Source organism: Narcine bancroftii, chromosome 5, assembly GCF_036971445.1.
Source record: "Narcine bancroftii isolate sNarBan1 chromosome 5, sNarBan1.hap1, whole genome shotgun sequence".
Classification (NCBI taxonomy): Eukaryota; Metazoa; Chordata; class Chondrichthyes; order Torpediniformes; family Narcinidae; genus Narcine; species Narcine bancroftii.
The window spans coordinates 186,434,604-186,459,517 of record NC_091473.1 but is presented as its reverse complement, the minus strand read 5'-3'; the positions used below and the strand labels follow the sequence as shown (position 1 = coordinate 186,459,517).

Genomic DNA, 24,914 nt, shown 5'->3' with positions numbered 1-24,914 from the left:
AACATTTTGTGTGTTGAAAGGTGTGGACAGAGTAGATGTAGAAAGAGAGAGTCTCGGACAAGAGGGCTTAACTTCAGGATCGAAGGACATCCACTTAGAATGGAAGCAGAGGTACCGAAGGTTGAGTTTCTCCCCAGAAGTAACCATGGACTTTTTTTTTGTTGTTAATAATTTAGGGTTTTTTTTAAAAAAAAAAGAACAGAGATGTGGAGAAATTTCTTCAGGCAGAGGGTGGTAAATCTGTGGAATTTGTTGCCACAGGCGGTTGTGGAGCCCAGGTCATGGGTGTATTTAAGACTGAAATTGATAGGTTCTTGATTAGTCAGGTCATCAAAGGTTATGGGGAGAGGGCCAGGCAATGGGACTGAGTGGGGAAATGGATCAGCTCATGATTAAATGGTGGGGCAGATTCCTATGTCTTAGTGATGTTGAAGGATGTAATGGTCATGGCTTCCCACAAAATTGGAGGAATACCACCTCATCTAACGTCTGGGCACCCTCCAACCGGATGGCATTAACATCAATTTCTCCGGCTTCCATTAATTTCCTCCCCCTCCCCCCCCCTCCATCTTTCGCTATGACCCCTTTCCCCTAACTTGATAAAGTTCCCTCTTCCCTGTCTCCTTTCCCCCACTTCTGCTTTCACATCCAAACCTCCCCTCTCCACTTCCCTCTCTCCTATCCATATCCAATTAACATCTTCCCTGTGGTGAATGTTTGCCAAGCTGCCTGTCTCCCCTCTGGCGAGCCTTGCTGTACTAACATTGGCTGTGCATTATCTCTACTGTTAAGGACACTCCCCTTGGGTATAACTGTATATGCAATCATTGTCTTTCATTATTGTACCATGAGTTTCTGCTTATAAAAGCCATGATTATTGTTTGACCACATCATCTTTGTCTACTTCATCAACTGGCACTTCATTCCCCTTGCCCTTTCTACCCTTTCAAGTCAGGAGTTTGAGTGAAACATGAAAGTCTGCAGACTCCGTAATAGTGGTAAAAACACACCAAAATGCTGGAGCAACTCAGCCGTAGAGGGTAAAGATATATTGTCAACGTTTTGGGCCTGAGCCCTTCCTCAAGGAATAAGCAAAGATTAAGCCATAAACAGAACATTTCAGAAGACCAAAAAAAGGTGTTAATTGGATATGATAAGGGGAGAGGTTTGAATTGATTTTGTCTGGGTGAAAGGAGAGAGGGGAAAAGGCTGGGGGAAGGCAATGGAGGAAGAAATGGTGGTTGGGGGGGGGTAACGAAAGGCGGAGAAGTCGGTATTAATACCATCCTATAGGAAGGTGCACAGACGGAAGGTGAGGTGTTGTTCCTCCAATTTACAGGTGGTCTCAATCTGGCAGTGTATGGAGAGACATGTCAGCAAGGGAATTGGACGGGGAATTGAAATGAGCGGCCATAGGGAGATCCACGCTTTGCAGCGGATAGAGCCGAGGTGCTCAACAAAGCGATCTCCCAGTCTCTCCGATGTAGAGGAGACCACAACGGGAGCACCGGATGCACTGGTCTGGACCTCCCCAGCCAGCACTGTCTCTACTCTGAGATTTCCTGTTTTTTCTGCTTATTCCTTGAGGAAGGGCTCAGTCCCGAAAGGGCAGCAATTACCTCCCATGGACGCCGCAAGACCTTCCAGCATTTTAGGGTTTTTTTTTAAATTCAGGAGCCTGCCAGCTTGTTTCACTCATTCCTCGAAGACTGGCTCAGGTCTGAAATGTCAGTTGTGTGTCTTTACCTCCTGTGGACGCTGCGAGACCTGCTGAGTTCCTCCAGTATTTCTATGTTTTTACTGTGGTTTTTGCTTCTTCAAAATAAAGGCAATGGGATTTTTTTATGCCCCTGAGGGTCAAACTTTAATGACCCTTTCAGTAAGGTTCAGGGTGTGTTATTTAAAATGTATTTTATTTCAAAATTATTAATTTTGTGCCGTATTTGAATCCACAATCTACCAAGTAATGAACAGATCAAGATCAAGATCCCTTTATTGTTACGTAACAGTACGGAACATATATTACAGAAAATTACCTTCAGCCGGCCATAACGCAGGCAAAGAATCGCCAGTAATGTCGCCCACCACCCGAAGCAAGAGAGTCCCTTCAGAGTCACTGAGTGTCCGGGGATTCGCCTCCAGGGCTCCCACAGCCTCTGCAGCCTCACACACATCATCAACCCCAGCTCCAGATCCAAATGTCCTACGTGATCAGGAAGGCTTCAGTGCCCTGAGGTCCTTCAGGGACCCTTCTCGCCCTCAGCACCCTCTTGAATCTAAAATGTGGAATAAAGGCAGTTTTTAAAAAGTAAATTTTTTATTTGTAGCGCGATAAGTCGATTCCGGCCATTAAAACCTGAGCTGCCCAATTACACCCAAATTAACCCAGAACTCCATACAATTTGAAGGGTGGGAGGAAACTGGAGCACCCAGAGGAAACCCACACAGGTGTGTTTAGAAGAGTATCAGTTCAGTGGGTTCACAGAGAGACGAGCCTGGACATAAGTGTTACAATCACAGGTAGCTTTATTGAACACGCAGGAGACGAACAAGAGAGAACGTCAAACAAAACTTGATTACTATATGACTGCTACAGAAGGGGACTTTCATTGTACCAAAGAGGAGTGTGGCTTTCTGCAAGAACTGATTTATGGTGTGCACTTAAGTATGGTGTGCACTTTGCCCGCTACACTTCCAGCGGTGTCCGGGGCTTGGACTACGAGGCAGAGAGAAAGAATGTGCTATGCGTTGATGTTATATATAGTTCTGATCTGGGTGCTGAGCCAAGAATGACCCAAGGTCATTTAAACATGCCAATGGCAAGGTGTGCACCGATGGGTGGCTGGAGTCCAACCTTGGTTGACAGGTGATATGACTTCCGAATGAGTTTCAGACAGGCAGGACACATGAGTAGCTGCAATCCACAATATTCCAGACAGGCAGGGAAGTCACAATCCACATTTAACAGCAGGTCATGGGGAGAACGTACAAACTTCTTAAAGGCAGCGGTGGATTTGAACCCAGGTTGCTGGCGCTGTTCTAGTGTTGCACTGACCGCTATGCCGTCTGTTCTGCCTTTCTTTCATTACCAATGCCTAAAACCCATCTGCTGCTGAAACCCCTCTCTCCGTCATTAATATTATGTTTCTTTTCCTTCGTTTCAGGGCAGCAATCACAAGTGGTCTTCATGAATTTAAAGGAGGAATTTGCCCCTTTCATTCAGACTGGATTTTGCATAGGATTCCGTTGGAACAAGACACAAATCTTCCGAGCAAGGAACATCCCAGATTCAGTTCTGTGAATGTTGGGGGAATCCAAAGCAGAGCTCTGGGGATACTGTTTCTGTACATCCCACAGTTGTCCTTGTTACCTTCCTAATTTACGTGCCTGCAGTCGGATTCATCAACTGGCGAGTTGTTGGAGGAAATGTCTTTTTAATTTATCATCGTTTTTAAATTGTTTTAAAAAGTAATGTTCTCTTTCGGAGGTTTAAAAAAAAAATTGTCGTCTTAATCCGGGGGTTCAAAAAGAATGTTCTTTTTAAGCACTTGATTAATTTCCAGAATTGAAGGCTGGAGAAGGTGGAGGGGAGGGGTGGAGAGAGGATGGTAGATAAGGAGGGGTTCCGACTGTAGTTCTACAATAAGCCAAAAGTAGGAGCGGGGGGGGGGGGGGGGCCGGTGGGATGAAGTGGAAAAGCAGGGTCTGAGGGAATAAGGGGTTGGTGGGGTGGCAAAGTCCAAATGTGGTTCCTCCCTCCAGGAATTGTATTCCACGTTAGCTCAGTGATAAAAAATAGAGATGGAAAAAGTAATCAATTGCAGGCTTAATCTGAGTGAGGATCAAAGGTTTCAATTCCAGTCTTTGTCGAACTAAATGACAGTTGCATCCAAGTCAGTGGACCTTGATAACAATATAAGAAATAGGAGCAGGAGTTGGCCATCCAGCCCGTCGAGCCTGCTCTGCCATTCAATGAGATCGTGGCTGATCTGATGATTGGCTCATCTCCACTTCCCTGCCTTTTCCCCATATCCCTTAATTCCCCTACTATGTAAAAATCTATCCAACCTTGTCTTAAATATATCTACTGAGGTCGCCTCCACTGCTTCAATGGGAAGAAGATTCCATAGATTCACCACCCTCTGGGAAAAGCAGTTCCTCCTCATCTCCACCCTAAATCTACCACCCTGGATCTCAAGGCTAAAAGATGTAATCATAAACTGAATGCATGTTCCTAAATAGTCAGTTCTTAACCTCCTTCATCCTAACCTCACCAATGTGCCCTTTATATTACCAGTCTGTCAATCTTCCTAAAAACGGGCTTATTGGGTCACTAACTCAGTAATGCCTTTCACAGGCCTTTGTGTCTCTGAATTATGGAGTTGTAGAGTTTTAAAGCTACTCGGTAAGGCCTTTGTGTCTCTGAATTATGGAGTTGTAGAGTTTTAAAGCTTGGAAACAGACCCTTTGGTCCTTACTTTGTCCATGCTAACTGTTATCGACTTAAAATAGCCTTCAGTTGGCCCTTATCTCTCTGCACCTTTCCTGCACCATGTACCTGTCTACGTGTCTTTTGAACACTGCCTGCCTGTAGGTTGTTTACATCCCTCCCACCCTTCATATGTCCTCAGGTGCCTTTCAAATCTCACCTTTAACTCTATGCCCTCTAGTTCTATCCTTGCATTTAATTTTTAGGTTGTGCAGAATCCTTGAGAGGGTTTAAAGAGATGCAATGAAAACCCCCTGTTATCCGGAATTCAAGCAACTGGCAGCCTCAAGCAATTGGCAAAAAAAAAAATTGCAGGAGTAGGTCAGAAATACAGAAGTTTAAAATTGGCTGTTAGTTCGCCAATCCTGTAACATGCAATCTTAAGCAACTGGAAAATTCACTTATCTGGCACCGGCACCATAGGCACCGGATATCGGGGGTTTTTACTGTATTACGATCTCTTTTAATGTATCTATGGGAGGTAGTAGGAAGAAAAATAGCATTCTGTAATAGCAATGGGAGGTGTGAAGAGGGATTTTTTTTGTGGGGGGGGGGGTGGGATTTAACATAGATTCCAAATGTGATATGTTTGACTTTCTCTTGCTTTGGATTTTTCTGCCTGTGCTTCGATATTTCTTTCCCAAAAGATGGCTTGTGGAATCCACTACATTCCCTAATTTGAGGAAAAATATCTGAATGATTTAATGTCCCCCTGCCTTTAAAGCATCCCCAAATTTGTTGGACTCGCCATTAGTGGCCATGCTTTCCTCAATTTGGACCCTATATTCTGGAATTCCCTTCTTAAATCTCTTTCCTCCTCTCTGAAATGTGGTGCAGAATTCCCGAGGGTTAAAGAGATAACAGTAAAACCTCTGTTATCTGGAATTCAAGCATCTGGCAGCCTCAAGCAACCGGCAAAAAAAAAAATCACAGAAATAGGTCAAATGCTCTTAGTTCTTTGAGTGTGGATTAGTGTAAGATTTTGTTTAATATTGTTGGTTAAGTACCTTGAGATATTTTTCTATCTTATAGGAATTATATAAATACCTTCCATTTTACCCCTTTACCGCATTCATGCTGGATTTATTCAAGATTCTTTTATTGTCATGTGAATATATTACACAAAAAGGCAGACAAAGAGTTTGTATTAGTATTGCCAGACACCCATTACAGAAAGAGAGAGAGAAGCAAAAGATAGTCCCTTCAGAGACACTGAGTGTCCGTGGATTCGCCTCCAGCACTCCTGCAGCCACACAGACTCCTGTTCGATCCATTGGCAACCCAAGCTCCAAGTCCAAAACCCCAATACAGTCGGGAAGCTTTCAGTGCCTGAGGCCCTCGGGGAACCCTTCTTCCCTCAGCACACTCTCAAATCCTGGTTCGAATACCTGGTCCCCAGGAGCCAGCCTCCAGCATCCCGCAGCCTGAGTGGGTCCTTTGACCACGTCGGCTGCATCCTGTGCCTGGGTCCCTCAGCCGCAGAGCTCCTTGCTAGTCCGCCACCGTGGTCACCATCCTGTGGGGTCATCTTCCAGGCTTCTCCTCAGTAGGGTGGGGGGAGGGGGTGTTGGTCCCACTTTTGGTGCCCTTCACTGTTCCACTGCTGCCCCAGAGTCTGCAAACCACACTCCCCCCCCCCCCAACGAGGCTGCACCGCCATCTCGGGCACAGGATTTTAAATTGAAGCACCCCCTGCTCCTTCAAAGCCTGTACCGAGCTATCGGCATTAGGACCGGGCAGTTGGACTCTGTGGAGGAGTGCTGTATCTCTCCGGATCCGCACCAGTGGCCGTACTGCCATTTTTAAAAAACTCTGTGATATCTGTGTGCAAGAGCCGAATGATAGGAATATAATTATCATTTTTCATTCTGATTCAAGGCTGAGAATGGATTATAGAGAGTCCAAATCAACTCCTTGTTCTCCAGTCTCCACCATAAATATGAGGATACATTTCAGAGGAGAACGTGTTGATCCGTGGTGAGGTGGAAGGGGTCTTTGTATGCTTTTTTTAAATTGGGTTGTGAGTGTTACCTTTGAACCCTAAATGCTGAGCAATAATATTCTGACTGCTGTTATGTTGGGTTATATTATTACCCAAGCTCATTTGTTTGAATCCCTGATTGTACTTTGGATTTCAATTCGATCATTTAAGGTTTTTACTTTGGTTTGTGATGAGGTGCCCCTCTTTCTGGAAGTCAAATTGAAATTTATGGAAGGAGTTATTTTTCTTTTATGATCAGAAGGAACAATGATTGTAGCAGGACTCAGTTCAAATGGGCTAAATTTCAGAAAGAACTTTTAGTTTTTGAGCAAGGCCAGAATGGTGACCTTCATCCCCCACCCCTGTGCCTTTTCCCATTACCCTGATACAATTTTCCCTTCAAGTATTAATCCAATTCTCCTCATTCTACCATCCTTTCGGAGAATGCTTTCGGATCCTGTTTAATCAATTTCTTCGTTTGCCAATCACTTTAGAATTAAATACACTCTTGCCAAAGGAAGCTAATTTTCTTTATCAAAGTACTTTATAATTTTATGTTTTTAGCTAGCGTAGCGGTTAGCGCACTGCTTCGGGACCAGGGTTCGAATCCCGTATTGTCTGTAAGGACTTCATATGTTCTCCCTGTGTCTGCTTGGGTTTCCTCCGGGTGCTCCGGTTTTCTCCCACCAGTCAAAACTTAGCAGGGGTTGTAGGTCAGTTGGGTGTAATTGGGCTGCACGAGCTCGTGGGCTGAAATGGCCTGTTACTATTTAAATGTCTGAATTTAAATTTACTTTAATCTGCTCCGGGAATTTCTCCTGTTTATCCACAATTGAGATTAGAATTCTTCTAAAGATGTTCTCTTGCTGGGGTGCATGTGATCAGGATTCTTCCCTCCACTCACTGGTTTTCCTGAATAACTGGTGAAATTTAACACTGGCCACATACCTCACAGACAAAGTGATTCCTCTGTCCATGTACATAAACCATGCATCCATTTCAGAAGGTACAGCCCTGCCTGATCTTTTTTTCCCTCTCCCACTCCTGAACACAACCTGTGCCCGTGAATGAAACACGATAAGACTGCGAACGCTGTGACTGTAGTAAAGCACAGAAATGCTGATGGTTTGGTCTGGACTCTGCGTGGCTGTGGGAACACTGAAGGCGAATCCATGGATGCTCGGGGACTCTCTTTTGCTTCTCTTTCTCTGACTGTAAGAGAGGCTTCAGGCAATTTCTGCTGATGGCAAATCTGTCTGCCTCATGGCAGACGGAAACAAATTCCATGTAATATTGCACTGTCTTTATTACATGATGGTAAGGGAACATTGAATCTTGGAACTCCGCCGGTCTTGTAGCATCTGCAGGAGGTAAAGCTATATGACCGACATTTCGGGCCTGAGCCCTTCCTCTGTCTTTTTACTCGTACTTTGAGGAAGGGCTCAGGCCCGAAACGTCGGTCATATAGTTTTACCTCCTGCGGATGCTGCGAGACCTGCTGGGTTCCTCCAGCATTTCTGCATGTGTTTTTACTCCCTGTCGCCTCACCCAGTTGAAATCAGTCAGACTGTCTTCGAGGATCAGTTCCGTTGCATCAAAAGAGCTGAGCCATGATGTCACCATCCCAAAAAGACAAACCATATAGAAACACCAGCACTTCCCCTTTCTGCTCACACGCTACCAATTTGGACACTTTTCAGACATTCCTTCGACTTGCTCTCAGACAAAATCCTGGCATGCAAATTGCTCTGACCCTGTTATTGGCAGGTTTGAAAAAAAAATGGCTTGAAGTGAGTCTCCGGTCAGTAGCACTAGATGCACTTCATTGTTCTCCTCCTACGATGAACTCGATGGGAAAGCAGAATACAGCGACCGATGCTTCTGTGTTTTGCCGCAGAGTGGGGATACATTTTTGAGCCCAATACTTATGTTTATTTGGCAAATGAAAAATTCTACAACTCTGGCTCTACTCAATCAAGCATTCCCATGTGTAGAATTCCTGGGTCCTGGGATCTCTCTTGCTGCTGCTTTTCACACCCATTCATTCCTTTATAGGCCCCAGGGAATAAGGACATATCTTATCTTAATAAAGATGATTAGCTAAGGAAAAGGACATTGGCTCCTCAGCGACTGAACTTGGAATTAAAATGAAAGAGAGATGTGAAGTCCAACAAGAATTTGCCGGTAACCACAGCAGATGCACTGGTATTTGAAAAAGACAGGTTAAAATTTGGGGCAAAGGTCCTTGGTTTCAGTCAGAGAATAGTCTCTTAATGGGATAAAGAGGGCTGGCTTTGCTCTTCCCTGTCCCGAGTGGTTTGCTGTTACTGCTTCACTAGAAAATATGGTCTGTACATCTTCAACTTTTTATTTTGGAATATGAAAAGAAGAGGCCGTATTAATGGCCACAACATCTCAGGAAACTTCTTAGGGTGCAAGGCAAGGACCATGATAATTTTCTGAAGATGCTGATCATAAAGAAGTGGTGCATGTGTAATTTGCAAAAAAAGCTGAAATCCAACTTATTTTTCACTATTCCTAAGGTTTTATACGATAATAATCTTTCTTACAAAGAAGTTGAAACTGCAAAATATTACTCTTCATAGGTATTCAATATTTACAAAAAAAAAACAAAAAATGTTTGGAGCAAAAAAGTTTCTAAGTTTATTTTACTATATTCTGTAGAAGGATTGTAGTTTTTTTTTAGTGAAGGTGTTTATTGATGCTGTACAAAGTGACTTGGTAGGACTTGATACTCTGAGGGTCTGCTGCAGTCTAGCCTATGTGTGGTCACTCAAGTTGAGAAGAATTTGCTGTTAAATTTTACCAGCACTATTTCAATGTATCGGGGATGTGCATGCTGCTATGGAGTGAATTACTGATGTACATAAAGGTGTGGGCACTAATATTTACCAGGCAGGGAAAAGATAATTATTACAGAAAGACAGGCAGATACCCTGATTGTAGTTAAAAACCCACACTGAAATGCTGGAGGAACTCATCCATTGGAGCTAAAGATAATATTAACAACATTTTGGGCCTGAGCTCTTCGTCAAGATATAAGCAAACAGCTTTTCTCTCTCTGAATCAGAATCAGGATTTATTGTCATGAATAAGCCATGAAATTTGGTGTCATCATAGTGCAAACCTACATATTATAACCACCTTATGACATTACTATAAAAAATAAAATAAGATATAATAATAATTACAGTAATGTTGAGGCAGAGACTTTAGTTCATTGATTATTGAGGAGTCTGATGGAGGAGGGGAAGAAGCTGTCCCTGTGAAATTGAGTGATTGTTTTTAGGCTCCTGTAGCTTTTCCCTGATGGTAGCAGAGTGAAGATGGCATGACCTGGGTGGTGGGGTCATTGAGGATAGAGGCTGCTTTTTTAAGATACCACCTTGTGTTGATGTCCTCGTACAACTCTGATTTATCTGAAATCATTCTCCAAAATCCTTAGTTATTCCAAAAAAATTTTTTTTAATTTCGGATAAATGAGGATATCCAAAATAAATCAGAATTCCTCATTTACCTGAAATTTTTTTCCGAGGCAAACTGACCAGGGACGTTGGGGTCCCAGCTGCAGCAGACCTCGGGCTCATGGCACCAGCAGCAGCGGACTTTCGGCTCCCGGTGACGGCAGCAGCGGGCCTCAGGTTCCTGATGGTGGCGGTGGGAACCTCGGGCTCCCGGCGCTGACTGTAGCGGACCTCGGGCTCCCAGCAGCAGCAGGGACTCTTGGGCTCCCGGCACGAGCGGGGCCTCGGTGGGGAAGTTGGCGGTGGGCAGTATTTTCTTTGTGAGATTTAAACATTATTTTAATGCTTAAAAAGCCTTACCTTGTTGTTTGTTGTTTACACACGGTTACAATTGATTTGCTGTTGCTACTGGGCTGTTTTTTAAAACTGACCAGTTCTCCGGAAATTTTTTTTAATCCAAAATAGGCCCGGTCCCGACCATTTTGGATAATCAAAGTTCTACTGGAACTCTCTATCACAGAGCAAAAATAAATTCTCACCTTTCCTCTTATGTCCAGTTAACACCTATTGTTTGTTGATCTGAACTCCTCCCCCTCCCATTCTTCCCCACCACCCCCCCCCTCACTGTAGTCTTTAATTAGGGTGCCTGCTTGCCTTTTACTCATACCTTGATAAGGCTCAGGCCCAAAACATCAGTAATATATCTTTACCTCCTATGGACATTGTGAGACCAGCTGAGTTCCTCCTGTGTGTTGTTAAAGATAATTATTAACATGAGCATATGAGATATGTAGAATTTATTTGGTTGGTTATTAAATTACCCCTCAGCTTATTTTCAGAACATAGGCTTAGGTGGCTATAAAGTAAAAGGAAAGGATGTCTTTCTCCTTTTACTAGTTTGTGCCTATTTTTCCCAAGAGCTCCCTGACTATGTTCCTCGGAGCACTGATTGCCTTCAAGAACCCTGGCCTAAGGTAGGTATTGCAACTCTGAATCCCCGTAGGCTAACTTGCAGCTGAGGGCATCATGTCTGACATTCGCCAAAATAAACTTTTAAAACAACTGGGGAGATGGTCCGTGAAAGGCCAAATTTCCCCCCTCCTTAAAACAAAAACTGAAGGCAATCGTGGCAGGGTGAGCTCAGTAAAATTTGACTTCAAACTGGTGATTGGCAATGAATGTAGTGTGCGAGAAAGGACTTACACAAGACACCTAAGGTCCAGACGAGGGGATGTTCTGCTTGCCTACAGCATGCCACAACTTTAAAATAAAGTCAGAATTTCCTGGAATTGCGCAGCAGATGTGGAAAGAGAGATCTTTTTACAAATATTGGCTGAACTTGCTGAGCGCTTCCAGTGCTTTTGCTTTTTACAGATTTAAAACACCAGCATTTTTTTCTTCATTTGCAAATTTTTAAACATCAGGTTGAATAAGAAGTGTCCTCATATGCAGTGTCACTGAAATCCTCCGCATTTATTTCATGAGTTATTTTGGGTGGATTTGGATTGGTGCCGAGTACTTTGAGGAGAGAGTAAAATAAAAGGCTGAGGGTCCAAACATTTAATAGTACAATAGAAGTCTGAAAATCTGGACTACTCGGGGATTGGGTCGGTCTGGATTTTTAGATTTTCTGGATTCTCGGGCAGTATTTTTAAGGAAAAATAAAGAAATGATGAATAGGTGAAATTTGATGGTTTATTCATTAGCAAATACAGCATGGATCAAAACGAGCAGTTTTAAAGAAAAATAAAGTCAACAAGCATGGTCACTTGTTGCCCCTGTGCCCCATGCATGAATGTCCGCACTCAAAAGCCCACTAAATTTAAAAAGTTTGAGGGTTCTTGAAAAGTCCGGATTCTTGGGTTGTCTGGATTTTTGGACTTCTACTGTATTGATTTATCCTACAGAATCTCAGAAGATAAAAGCCAAAATGAGCTAAGGGAAGCATTATATTGCTGCATTAAAATCGATGCAATGTGGTTTCTGCCAAAGTCACATTCCAGACCTGATGCCCAAGTGGGTCAACACCCTCCGCTGATTTCTCTCTTGTGTAGGAGATGCAGCATTTTATTTTGACACCACATAACATCTTACCTGATAGCCAAAACACTGCAGGATGAAGCTTACCACTGGCTGGCATGGTGGTCTCAGACCAGTGACTATGGTATAAATGCACTCCAGTGATCATTACTTAATTTAACATTGATTACACTGGACAACAATTTTTTTTCAAAAGGTTTGCTTCCTGGATTAAAACTTGGGATTATGATAGACAGCTTCAAGCTGAACACAAAGATAATTTTAGATTTGCTGTATTAGGTAGGAAGTTGGAGGATGTTAAATTTATTGAATTTAGCATGCTTCATCACATAATAATAGTTCAACTGACGTAAAAATGATTTGCCACTTATTTTCATTTCTACTCACCATCTGATGCCTCTTGTGTCAGTGTCCAACAATAGTTGGCCAGCATTGATGATTCCAGTTGCCCTGATTCCGCTTTTCCATGGTGGCATTGTCCTGGTGAAACCTTCACCATCTACGTCACTGACTGCACCAAGATCGGCAGGGAAGAAGCCTACGTATGAATGGAGAAAATGAATTTTCAAAGACATGGTTTTGTATGCTTGAAATAGACTTAAAACATGACAGGAAATCACAAAAATAGGTTATATAGAGGCGGAACAGTTAGCATAGCAGTTAGTGAAATGCTGTTACAGTGCTAGTCATTGGGACCTGGGTTCGAATCTCGCGCTGACTAGGGAGTTTGTATGTTTTCTCCGTGTCTGTGTGGGATTTACCCAGGATCTCCGGTTTCCTTCCACTGTTCAAAATGTAGGGGGGGGGAGGGGTGTTGGTGGTGTTATAAGTCAATTGGATGTAATTGGGCGGCACGGTCTTGTGGGCCGAAATGGCCCATTACCGTGCTGTATGTCTAAAAAAAAATCTAAAAAATGGTACGTGATAGGAAAACTTTAAGGTGATCTTCGTGATCAGCTGCCCAAAATCATAAAATACACCCAAAAGTGTTCAGGAAGCAAATTCTTCGTTGTCCGGTGTTATTTGTCAACTAAAAATATAGAAATTAGTGGGAAAAAAGCGTAGGAAGTCTCATTTTAGGAATTTCAAAAATTATATAGTTCTGCTTTCGTATTAAAAATAGGGTGTAAATCAAGTGGAATTTTATTTTGCTTGAAAGGAAGCTATTTGTGACTTAGCCTTAAGCATTACGATTTGAGCTTCTAATGAGAAGGAAGGGGGTGTTATAAGCAGAGATCATTTCAAGGGTGACCACACATCACAGGTTTACTGTATATCCAAAGTAGTGTACAGTCTGACGATTGGAGAGGTATAGTCGAGTTTGTACATCTCGCCACTGTGCGTTAGTAACAGGCAAAAGTGTGATAACACTGTTGTCACATCTCAGCTCTGCCCCACTGGAGCCTGGGATCGACCTGTTTGCCACAGGATTTTTCTCAGTGATCATGCGTGTTCACTCAAGAAGGGAAATGATTTTGAAATATTAGAATCTGTGTCTTACAGTTTTAAGGAAAATTTTGTATTCTTACAATGGCAATAAAAGAGATTTTATAAAACTAATCATGAGTACATTTTTTGAACCAATTCAAAAATTCTTCAAGATAATACCATAAGATGGAAGAGCAGAAATTGGCCATTCGGCCTGTCGAGTCTGCCCTGCCATTCCATCTTGAGCTGATGCATTCTCCCACACAGTCCCATTCTCCTACCTTCTCCCCATAACCTTTGATACCCTGACTATTCAGATACCTATCAATCTCGGCCTTAAATACACCCAATGACCTGGCCTCCACAGCTGCTGTAGCAGCAAATTCCAGAGGTTCACCACTTTCTGACTGAAGAAAGTCCTCCTCAGCTCTGTTTTAAACGGGCATCCTTCAATCCTGAAGTTGTAACCAGAGCTTAAAAAACCCCAAAAAGAAATAGGAACAGGAGGCCATTTGGCACATCGAGCCTCCTTGGCCATTCAATAAGATCATGGCTGATGTGTTTGTGGACTTGGCTACACTTCCCCATGACCCTTAATTCCCTTGCTAGACAAAATTCTATCCGTGTCTTAAATGTATTTAACAAGGCAGCCTCTACTGATTTCTTGGGTAGAGATTTCCACAGATTCACCACTCTGGGAGAAGCAGTTCCTTCTCACTTCTGTCTTGGCCTGTACGGTTAGTGCAATGGTATTCCCAAGATCGTGTTATATGGCGAGCTCTCCACTGGCCACCGTGACAGAGGTGCACCAAAGAAAAGGTACAAGGACTGCCTAAAGAAATCTCTTGGTGCCTGCCACATTGACCACCACCAGTGGGCTGATATCGCCTCAAACCGTGCATCTTGGCGCCTCACAGTTTGGCGGGCAGCAACCTCCTTTGAAGAAGACCACAGAGCCCACCTCACTGACAAAAGGCAAAGGAGGAAAAATCCAACACCCAACCCCAACCAACCAATTTTCCCCTGCAGCCGCTGCAACCGTGTCTGCCTGTCCCGCATCGGACTTGTCAGCCACAAACGAGCCTGCAGCTGACATGGACTTTTTACCCCCTCCATAAATCTTCATCCGCGAAGCCAAGCCAAAAGAAAAAAAGAAAAAAAAAGATTACAGTGACCAGGTTTCAAACCCGTCTGTAAGGACCTACATGAGTTTCCTCCAGGTGCTCCAATTTCCTCCCATTCCAAAACCTTGTGGTTGAGAGGTTAATTGGGTGCCACTGATTTCATGGCCTTCTACCATGCTGCATTGTTAAAATGAAAAGCAAGTCTTGAAGCTATCTCAACTGATACTTCTTTTTACAGGAGTATCACTCACTGTGAGACCATCTTCTCTCAGAGAATATAAAATAGCAAGTCTCCCGTGAGCCTGAGTTAATATTTACTGCTACAGGTATCAATCTCACTAAAATAAATGATTGTCTGCATGTTGTTTTTATGAAGACTTGTATGTAAACTACTATAATATTTCCATTTTATGCTTTTAAAAAGTATTTTATTGGATTGAAAAGGCCTTGACATGAAGTTGTGCAAGATATATATAATTGTCATTTTCTTTTTGTTGTTTGTAGAAAGAAAATCCTGCCTCTGATGACACCTAGAACTATATAACATAGCACAGAACACAGACCCTTTGGCCCTTCTAGTCTCTGCCTAGTCCCACTAACCTGCACCCTGTTCATAGTCCTCCATACCCCTTCCATCCATGTACCTGTCCAAATTTTTCTTACGTGAAAATTGAGCCTGCATTCAGCTAGCAGCTCGTTCAACACTCCCCCCACTCTGTGTGAAGAAGTTCACCCTAAACTTTTCCCCTTTCACCCTTAACCCACATCCTCTGGTTTGTACCTCACCCACCCTCAGTGGAAAAAGCCGAAAATACTTCTATCAAATCTCCCCTCATTCTTCTGTGCTACAGGAATAAAGTCCTAACCTGTTTATCCTTTCCCTGTAATTCAGTTCCTGAAAAGTCTTGACAACATCCTAATAAATCTCTGTACTCCTTCGATCTTATTGATATCATTCCTGCAGTTAAGGTGACCAAAACTGCGCACAATACTCCAAATTTGGCCTCACTAATGTCTTATATAACTTCACCATAACAACTCCTGTACTCAATACTTTGATTTATTAAGGCCGATATGCCAAAAGCTCTCTATACAACCTTATCTACCTGTGACACCACTTTTTTTTTTAAAATTTTTTATTTTTCACACCATAAATCACATTAGCCATGATATACACTATTTCTTTTTCACACATATACAGTGACTTTTTCTCCCCCCCCTCCTCCCAAGCCACCCCCCCACCCCCCCCCCCCTCTCATCCATTTTAGATATACAATCTAGGTTGCATTAAGCCAGTCAGACAATGTTGTCATTCAACAAAAATACACCAGAAATTCTACTGAGTCCATTCTTTTCTTTCCTTCTCCTTCCATCAACTTAGTTAATGTTTGTCCCCGGTAGGTTTTCGCTATTGTATTTAATGTAAGGCTCCTATACTTGTTCGAATATTTCAATATTGTTTCTTAACCTATATGTTATTTTTTCTAATGGAATACATTTATTCATTTAAGTTTAGTAGTTTCTTCCTTTTAATTTGGTTATGTATTCCATTAATATTTAACCTGTGACACAACTTTCAGGGAATTATGTAATTGTATTCCCAGATGTCTCTATCCTACCACACGCCTCAATGCCCTACCATTTACCGTGTATGTCCTACATTGGTCTGTCCTTCCACCTACACTTCGAATGTTGTATTGAAATTATTACTGGGGGCAATGAACTGATAAATTCAGCCCTAAGGAAGTGCTGGGCTCTAGATGAGATGTTTCCATTGGAAGGAGAGAGGTTTTCTCTGTGTTCTGGGTCAAAACTTACTATAAATGAAATACAATGTCAGAAAGTGTATGCTCATGCACTTTGGTAGGAAAAAATAAACAGGCAGACTATTTTCTAAATGGGGAGAAAATTGAAGATACCCAGATGCAAAGGGACCTGGATGTCTCTGTGGAGGAGAACCTAAAGGTAAACTTGCATGTTGCGTCGGTCTTGAAGAAAGCAAATGCAATGCCGGCATTTATTTCAAGAGGAATAGAATACAAAAGCAGGGATGTGATGATGTTGAGGCACCGGTGAAACCTCATTTGGAGCATTGTAAGCAGTTTTGAGCTCCTCATTTAAGAGAGGATGGGCTAAAGTTGGAGCAGGTTCAGAGGGTTCTGGAGGAATGATTCTGGGAGGAGCGTTTAATAGCTCGGGCTCTATTCATTGGTAGTTAAGAGAATGAGAAGGGATATCATTGAAACATTTCAAATGTTGAAAGGCATGGATAGAGTAAATATTGAAAGGTTTCCTGTAGTGGGAGAGTTGAGGACAGGAAGACATAACTTCAGGATAGAAGGGGATCTGCTTTGAACAGAGAATGCAGAGGAATTTCTTCAGCCAGAGGGTGGTTAATCTGTTGAATTTGTTGTCACAGGTGGTCCTTGATTAGCCAGGGCATCAAAGTTATGGGGAGAAAGTCGGGCATGCAGCTGTGTGGGGAAATGGATCAGCTCAGGATTAAATGGTGGGGCAGACTCGATGGGCTTAATAGGAACAGAAATAGGCTATTATTAAAAGTAGTTTCAGGGGTAATTGTTTTTTTTCTCTTCCCAATTTCTGATTATGGGTATCAAACATGAACTATAACTCTTGTTTCTTTTTCCATGGATGTTTCTGGCCTGATGAGTGTTTTCAGCATTTTCCATTTTATTTCCATTTCGAGCATCTGGAGGTTTTAAAAGTTTCCGTTATGTTGCTGTATAAGAGATGCTTCTTCCAGCAATTCGATTTCTTACATTGCAGGTGCTTTGGGGTGTCCTGAAAGGAAATTTGGATCTAGTTTGGCAACTTGCTATTTCTAAAAAATTCCCAGTCCTCTTGCCTACCACAAATGTGGGAATACTCTATGCCTTTCTAAATTTTATACATCCTTACCATATTTATGAGTGTTATAGTCGAATTTTGTTGTCCAGGTGGTATGTCCGCGTTCTGGGTGTCGGGAGCTTGGCTAGGTGGGCATCCAGGGTGTCGGGAGCTTGGATGTGTGGGGCCGAGGTGATGGACGATGGTCGGGGCATCAGAGGCTCAGGGGAACGGCCGGCACCCAGGCTGCAGTCAGGGTGTTGGGAGTTCGGATGTGCAGGCGGTCGGGGCATGGGTGAGGGATGGCTGTCAGGAGCTTGGATGGGGACAAAAATAGGGGGGTCAACTTTTACACGGGGTCAACTATTACACGCTTATGTACAGTAACTTCCTTAATTAGACATGGATGATAAAGACGGATTTTCATGACAACCTGGTAGTTTCATAGTTTGTTACTGAGATGATCTTTACATCTACGTTGAATTAATTACTTGATTTCAAATTTACTCAGCTGCTCTGGTGTGAATCAAACTTAAACCTGTGGATCGCTGATCCACAGTTCAGCAGCTAGACCCACAATTTAACTGCAATGCAATTGTATTCTGTAAACTGGGAGAAATTGTTTTACCACTTCAAAAATAACTTCCCACTATTGATTTCTGAAAAGGCCAATACTACAGGTATTATTCACTGCGTCTTTATTGTATGTTCATGCCTGAAACTTGAGAAAGGAATAAATTTACAGTTTATTAAAGATGGGTTTTATACCTGAGGTTTTAGATCAGCAGAAGGCATCAAAGACTATTCGAAGAATTGCAGTGCAACTCACCACCAGCTTGTGGAGCTGTTCAACAGCATGAAAATTGCATGAGTAAGGAAGTTATTATTACAACAAATTCCAGTTACATGGCACCTGCAACCAGACAATATCCCAAAGTAAGTTATCAAACAAGTCACTTCCAGAGATATTGGGAGAGATGACTAAAACTTTTGTCAACGGTACTGGTTTTCATGTCGAACAATTGAGTGATTGGAGTAAAAACACAGTAAATGCTGGAGGAATGAAGCAGGTCTCACAGCATCCAGTGGAGGTAAAGATATATTACCGACACTTTGGGCTTGAGCCCCTCTTCAAGATTTGAGCAAAAAAGCAGACAGGCAGCTGAGTAAAGACTAGGAGAGAAAGGGGGAAGAATGGGAGGGGGAGGATTCCAGACCAACTAAACAAAAGTTATAATTAGGTACAAGAGGAAAGGTGAGAATTGATTTTGGGTCTGTTAAAGGAGACAGAGGGAAAAGGGGAGAGAGCGAGAGAATTGGAGGAAAGGAGGCAGGAGGACGATGATGGGGGTGGGTAAATGGAAACTGGAGAAGTCGATGTTCTCACAGGTGTTTGTGAGAACTCAGGTGTTTAATTGCTTTATTGGTGCAGGTTTAAGAGAGCAAGGCTTGCTTCTAAGATTTTGATCACCTTTGGAATCTGTAGTTGAAATGAGGTCCAGAGTTGAAAGAAAAAAAGTTCAAAATGTTAGGAAGGGCACTGAATATCTTTACCACCTCTGAATGCTCTGAGACCAGCTGAGTTCCTCAGCATTTACTGTGTATATCATGATGAACAATATAAAATCCTTACAAATCAAAGCAGACCTAATCAACTCACACAGGTCATGGCCAATATATGCGAGTAACATACTTTAACACAGCTGCTCTTGGAACATTTTCCAGACAGAGCCATTATGCTTTCTGGCTCACCTTAAGGTCTTAGACCTGGACTTTTGGTGGCCTCAAGGGTTGCCTTGATGTAGATACTGCAGATTCTCATTAGGACTCTGCCAAGCATCAATGAAAGTACTGAACTTCCTTCTGCCTTGCTTGACTTTGTCATTATGTCAGGGCTTTCGCCTTTTGTTGCATGGCAGATGGTTCTAACTCCCAGGCTACATAACCCTGGTCTCAGCACCCATCTTTGCAATTGGATCCTTAGAAAGGCAAGGATCCCACAGGCTGCAATCCATCAGGATTTGTGACGGCACCTCTTCCTCAATCATCCTCAATACTGCGCCAGGTATTCAATCCTCTTCTGTATTTCCTGTACACCCATGACTGCAAGTCCAACTCCATCTATCAATGTGTGGGTGACACCTCCACCATAGGCAATGAAACAGAGTACAGAAGAGAGATAGAGGGACTTGTAACTTGTGCTGGGACGATGGCACAGTTAGCGCAAGGCTGTTATAGTGCTACTGACCAGGGTTTGAATCCAACGCAGTCTTTAAGGAGTTTGTACATTCTCCTCGTGTCTTTGTGGGTTTCCTCTGGGTGCTCCGGTTAACTCCTACCTTTCAAAAATGTATTGGGTCGTAGTTCAATTGCAGAGGATGCCAAACTTGCTCAACGTAAGAGCCACATATGATAAACTTCAGATATTTGAGAGTTGCAAGACATGAAAAACGTTATACATGTTTTTACTCTTACACATGCACATTTTGTTGCAAAAGATTTGTAGTTGCAACATGACCTCTCGACTCTTGTAGGTCAAATGGGTTTAATTGGGCAGCATGGGCTCGTGGGCTGAAAGGGCCTGTTACCATGCTGTATGCCTAAATTTAAAAAAAAATTAAAAATACAATAATCCCCTTAATGTCAGCAAGACCAAAGAGCTGGTTATAGACATCTGGAGGAAGGGCGAAGCTCACACCCAGGACCACATCACACCGCTGAGAGAGTAGATGGCTTTACATTCTTTGAGGTGAATCACTGAGCAGTACAGGAACAGCTCGCCCCAAGATCATAAGAAACTGCAAAGGGATGGGAATGTGGCTTGGTCCATCATACATACCCCTGTAACAGTCGATATTATGTAAAAGTCGATACCCCCAATAAGGAGACACTTAGAGAGTGGCATCAGCCAGCGCTTCATCCTGGGTGACACCATTTTATCAAATAGTTGCTATGAGCAAACCACGACCAAGGCACTCCACTGGGTGAACATTTGCTCCCATCTTCACCAAAGATTTATCTGTTACTTAAGGAAAAAAATCACTTTTACAATATCAAACTTACATACATTTTACCTATTATTTTATTCTACATTTTTATTTTTTAAAACTTATTTTCCTTGATTTTTTTTGCCGGCTGCTTGAGGCTGCCGGATGCTTCAATTCCAGATTCTAGGAGTTTTACTGTATCCTGGAATGGATATGAAAGATGGTAATAGAATGCAAGTCTTTCATATTGGAACAGAATTACACTTGAACAGTGGATTAAGCAACTGAGAGTATACATTGACCAACTCTTAAAATACCTGTAGTTCTTGTTGGTGAACATGAGTCTTGTGATTTGGCAATAGATGGTTTCTTAACTACAGGAAGGTAGCGAGTGGGTGTTTCCTTTTCAGTGTAGTTTAATTATTTGCTAATCTCACTGTGTCCCAACTTTGTAGATATTTTGAGTGATATTGTTGTCAGGCTCCACCTAGATATTCAGTTTTTCTTCTTAAAATAGCAACTGGCTTAACAACCTTGTGGAGTCTGCAAGCTCATACAAATTCTAAGTGAAGGAAAGTCAAATTTTATTGCTGCAGTCAGTGTGAATTTTTAAATCATTCCTGGTTAAAAACTAACCCAAATGTGGAAGTGAATGGTGGAACCTTTGGGGGGGGGGGGGTAGTGAATATAGAACAAAACAGCACAGTACAGGCCCGTTGGCCCTCTATGTTGTGCCAACCTATATATTCCTACCAAAAAAAACCCTCCTATCGCATAACCCTCTATTTTTCTTTTATCCAGTACTTTTATTAACATTGAAATTTCACATCCAAAATTACAAAGATTTATGTTAAAAGTCAAAAAGATCTTCTTTCTTTCTTTGGCTTGGCTTCGCGGACGAAGATTTATGGAGGGGGTAAATGTCCACGTCAGCTGCAGGCTCTTTTGTGGCTGACAAGTCCGATGTGGGACAGGCAGACACGGTTGCAGCGGTTGCAGGGGAAAATTGGTTGGTTGGGGGTTGGGTTTTTCCTCCTTTGTCTTTTGTCAGTGAGGTGGGCTCTGCGGTCTTCTTCAAAGGAGGTTGCTGCCCGCCGAACTGTGAGGCGCCAAGATGTATGGTTTGAGGCGATATCAGCCCACTGGTGGTGGTCAATGTGGCAGGCACCAAGAGATTTCTTTAGGCAGTCCTTGTACCTCTTCTTTGGTGCACCTCTGTCACGGTGGCCAGTGGAGAGCTCGCCATATAACACGATCTTGGGAAGGCGATGGTCCTCCATTCTGGAGACGTGACCCACCCAGTGCATTACACTTAAATCATATAATTTCATCCAAGATACCCCACATTTATTATTTTATTAGTTTAAAAAAAAAGAAAATCTAAACCCACTACCAAGAAAGAAGCTGTTTGGCCAAAAAAAGGACAGAATTCTTATCAAAGTGATAAATGACCTCATTAGTCAACATTTCTACCTTTATAACAAATCAAAGATTATAAAAGTAAAGAAGGGTCAAGTCAAGTTGCGTTTATTTGTCGTTTATACCATAAACCTTGCAGTGTACAGTGAAAATGAGATAGTATTTCTCTGGATCATGGAGCTGGTTAGTTACATGGATAAATTACCTCAGAAACAATTTATAAATAACATATTACTCATTAAATATCATGTGACATATACTAGCCCTGTGTTCCCGGAGTTCAGAAGCCTCACGGCTTGGGGGAAAAAACTGTCTCATAATCTGGTCGTGAGGGCCCTAATGCTTTGGTACATTTTCCCGGATGGCAGGAGTGAGAACAGATTGCAGGAGAGGTGTGTGGAGTCCTTCATGATGGCTGTTATAAATGTCTATCATGGCAGGGAGAGGGACTCCTCAGCAGTCCCCACAGTGTTTGAAAATCTGAATTTAAATTGGAAATTGAGCATTTAATCTTCTTTAAATTTAAACATGTCATGACGTCACATTGAGGATGATTAGGTGGGGTAACGTCCTTCCATCTGAGCAACACTGCTCACCTAGGTATAAGAGAAATAAAGCTAATGCATGCAGCTCTGATGCTGTTAAAGTTAATGACACTCTCTCCAACAAATCCAAATAAAGCAGTTCAAGGATTAGGTTTAAAATTAACTTCATAAGTGCAGAGAAAGTTTTAAATACTTTGTTCCGATATTTCTCAAGACTCTGACATATCCAGAACATATGAAATAATGAAGCATCTCCATTGTTGCATTTATCACAACAAGGAGATACACCTACATAAAAACAAGATAGTTTGACTTTGGACATGTGAGCGCCATGGACTAGTTTAAATTGTAGGAGAGAGTGGTGGCCACATAAAGAAAAAGTATTAACCAATTTGAAAATTATATTCCAAATTTCTTCAGAAATTAAAAGCTGTAGATCCTGTTCCCAGGGGTTTTCAAGTCTGTGGATTAGGGATAGAATCTGAGGGGAGGGGGAGTAATAAGAATATTGTGAGAGTGAAAAAAAGGTATTTAATGGAGGATTTTGCACCTTTTTCTCCTATTGTTAGGGGCGCCAGGCAATGCTCACGGTGATTCTTTGTTTTACAGCAGGCAAAACTTGGTGTATCATGTATATGTGACAATAAAAGTAACTTTGAACTAGTGCAAATGGCTGGTTGGTGGTCACCACAGACTTGATGGGCTGAAGGGCTAGTTTGCATGCAGCATTTCTTTATGACCCATGGCAAGTCATTCAATGACCAAGGCATAGAAGATGAGAACCCAATGGGATGAGGTTGGCACAACCTTAGTGAAACAAAGGGCTTTTCTCTGTGCTGGTCTTTGTGATTTTTATAAATGACCTAGATGAAGAAGTGTAAGTTTGCAGATGGCCTGTTTCCATGCCATAAACTGTTATATGGTTATATGGTAATGACACAAAGGTTGAAGGAATTGCGGATAGTGTGGAAGGTTGTTGTAGTTAACAAAAGATATAGACAGGATGTAGAGTTGGGCAGAAAAGTGGCAGATGGAATGCAATCTGAATATGGTGTGAGGTGATGCATTTTGGAATGTCAAACCTAAAGGCTGAGTACAGGATTAATGGTCAGATATTTAACAGTGTGGAGTTACAGAGGGACTTGAGGTCCAAATCCATACATCTCTCAAGGTTTCCACACAGGTTGTTAGGATAGTTAAGAAGTCCTATGGGATGCTAGGATTCATTAGGCCCTTGGATTGAGTTCAAGATTTGAGAGGTCATATTGCAGCTCTACAAATCTCTTGGTGAGACCACTTTTAGAATATTGTGTTCAGTTCAGGTCACATCATTGTGGAAGCTATGGAGAGCGCACAGAGATTTATGATTGCTGGAATAGAAAATGTTTTAGGAGGCAAGGTCAACAGAGCTAGGACTTTTCTCTTTGGATCGAAGGAGGATGAGTGGTGACTTAACTTAATACAAGATAAGCACCTTCTCCTCAGGGCAGGAGTAGCAAACACCAGTGGACATCTGTGTAAAGTGAAGGGAAGAAAATTTAGAGATTTCAGGGGAAAATTTTTAAACACAAAGTTGTGGATGCCTGGAATGCTTTGCCAGGGATGATAGTGGAGGCTGGAACATCAGGGACATTTAAGAGATGCAGTATCAGAATTTATTGTCATGAACATGACACGAAATTCATTGTTTTGTGGCAGCATCATATTTACATAAATGACCTTACTAAATAAATAAAAGTAGTGCAAGAAAATGTCAAAGTGAGGCAGTGTCTCTGGTTCATTGTTCATTCAGGAATCTGATGGCAGAGGGGAAGAAGCTGTCCTTGTCCCACTGAGTGCTCATCTTCAGGCTCCTTTTGTCCCCAATGGTAGCAGAGGTGGTGAGGGGTCCTTGAGGATAGAGGCTACTTTCTTAAGACGCCTTTTCTTGTAGATGTCCTCAACAGTTTAGACCCTGTGATGTGGCAGGCCGAGTTAACAACCCTCTGGAGCTCATTGCTGTCCTGAGCATTGGCACCTCCGGACCAGACAGAGATGCAACCAGCCAGAATGTTCACCACGGCACACCTGTATAAGTTTTCCCAGAGTCTTTGGTGGCATACCAAATCTCCTCACCAAGTGTGACTGCTTTGACCTGGAGGCTCCAGGACTGATCCTCTGAGATGTCCACCACCCTCCCCCCCCACCCCATCCCACCCCAGGAATTTGAAGTTCCTGACTTTCTCCACTGCTGAGCCCTGCATGAGGACTGGATCGTGTGGATAAAAGAAAAATAGAGTGTTATGAGGTATTGAGTTTTTTTTGGTAGGAATATACAGGTCAGAACCATATCAAGGGCCTCGATGGGTCATGATGAAGGGCTCCTGCTCAAAACGTTGGTTGTGTTACCTTTGCAACGTAAAGTACCTGCTAAGTTTCTCCAGCATAGTTTTATTTACCTTTTTTTATTATATCAAATCTTACGACCATCCTCATCCTCGTCAACGCCGAGCTCACCTGCGACCGTGCCCGATGACGAGCGCAGGGCTGGGCGGGGCCTCCGATCTGACCGACGACCACGCGAACCAAT

The 24,914-nt window shown here is 42.5% G+C and overlaps 1 protein-coding gene and 1 long non-coding RNA gene across 4 annotated transcripts in view; one reads left to right on the top strand and one right to left on the bottom strand.

Moving 5' to 3' along the window:
* Window positions 1-5,020, top strand: part of LOC138764357 (transcription factor 12-like) — a 117,928-nt gene extending 112,908 nt beyond the window's left edge. For all 3 annotated transcript variants that reach the window (XM_069940180.1, XM_069940179.1, XM_069940181.1), the window contains one exon: window positions 3,165-5,020. The gene's annotated coding sequence lies outside the window, so the exon portion shown is untranslated. The remainder of the gene's footprint in view (window positions 1-3,164) is intronic.
* On the bottom strand, window positions 1,994-24,876 carry LOC138764358 (uncharacterized). Its single transcript, XR_011358127.1, has 3 exons — window positions 24,784-24,876; window positions 12,383-12,533; window positions 1,994-2,276 (listed from the first exon to the last, which is right to left on the bottom strand). It is a non-coding gene; the product is annotated as an uncharacterized lncRNA (long non-coding RNA).
* Window positions 24,877-24,914: the final 38 nt, after the last annotated feature.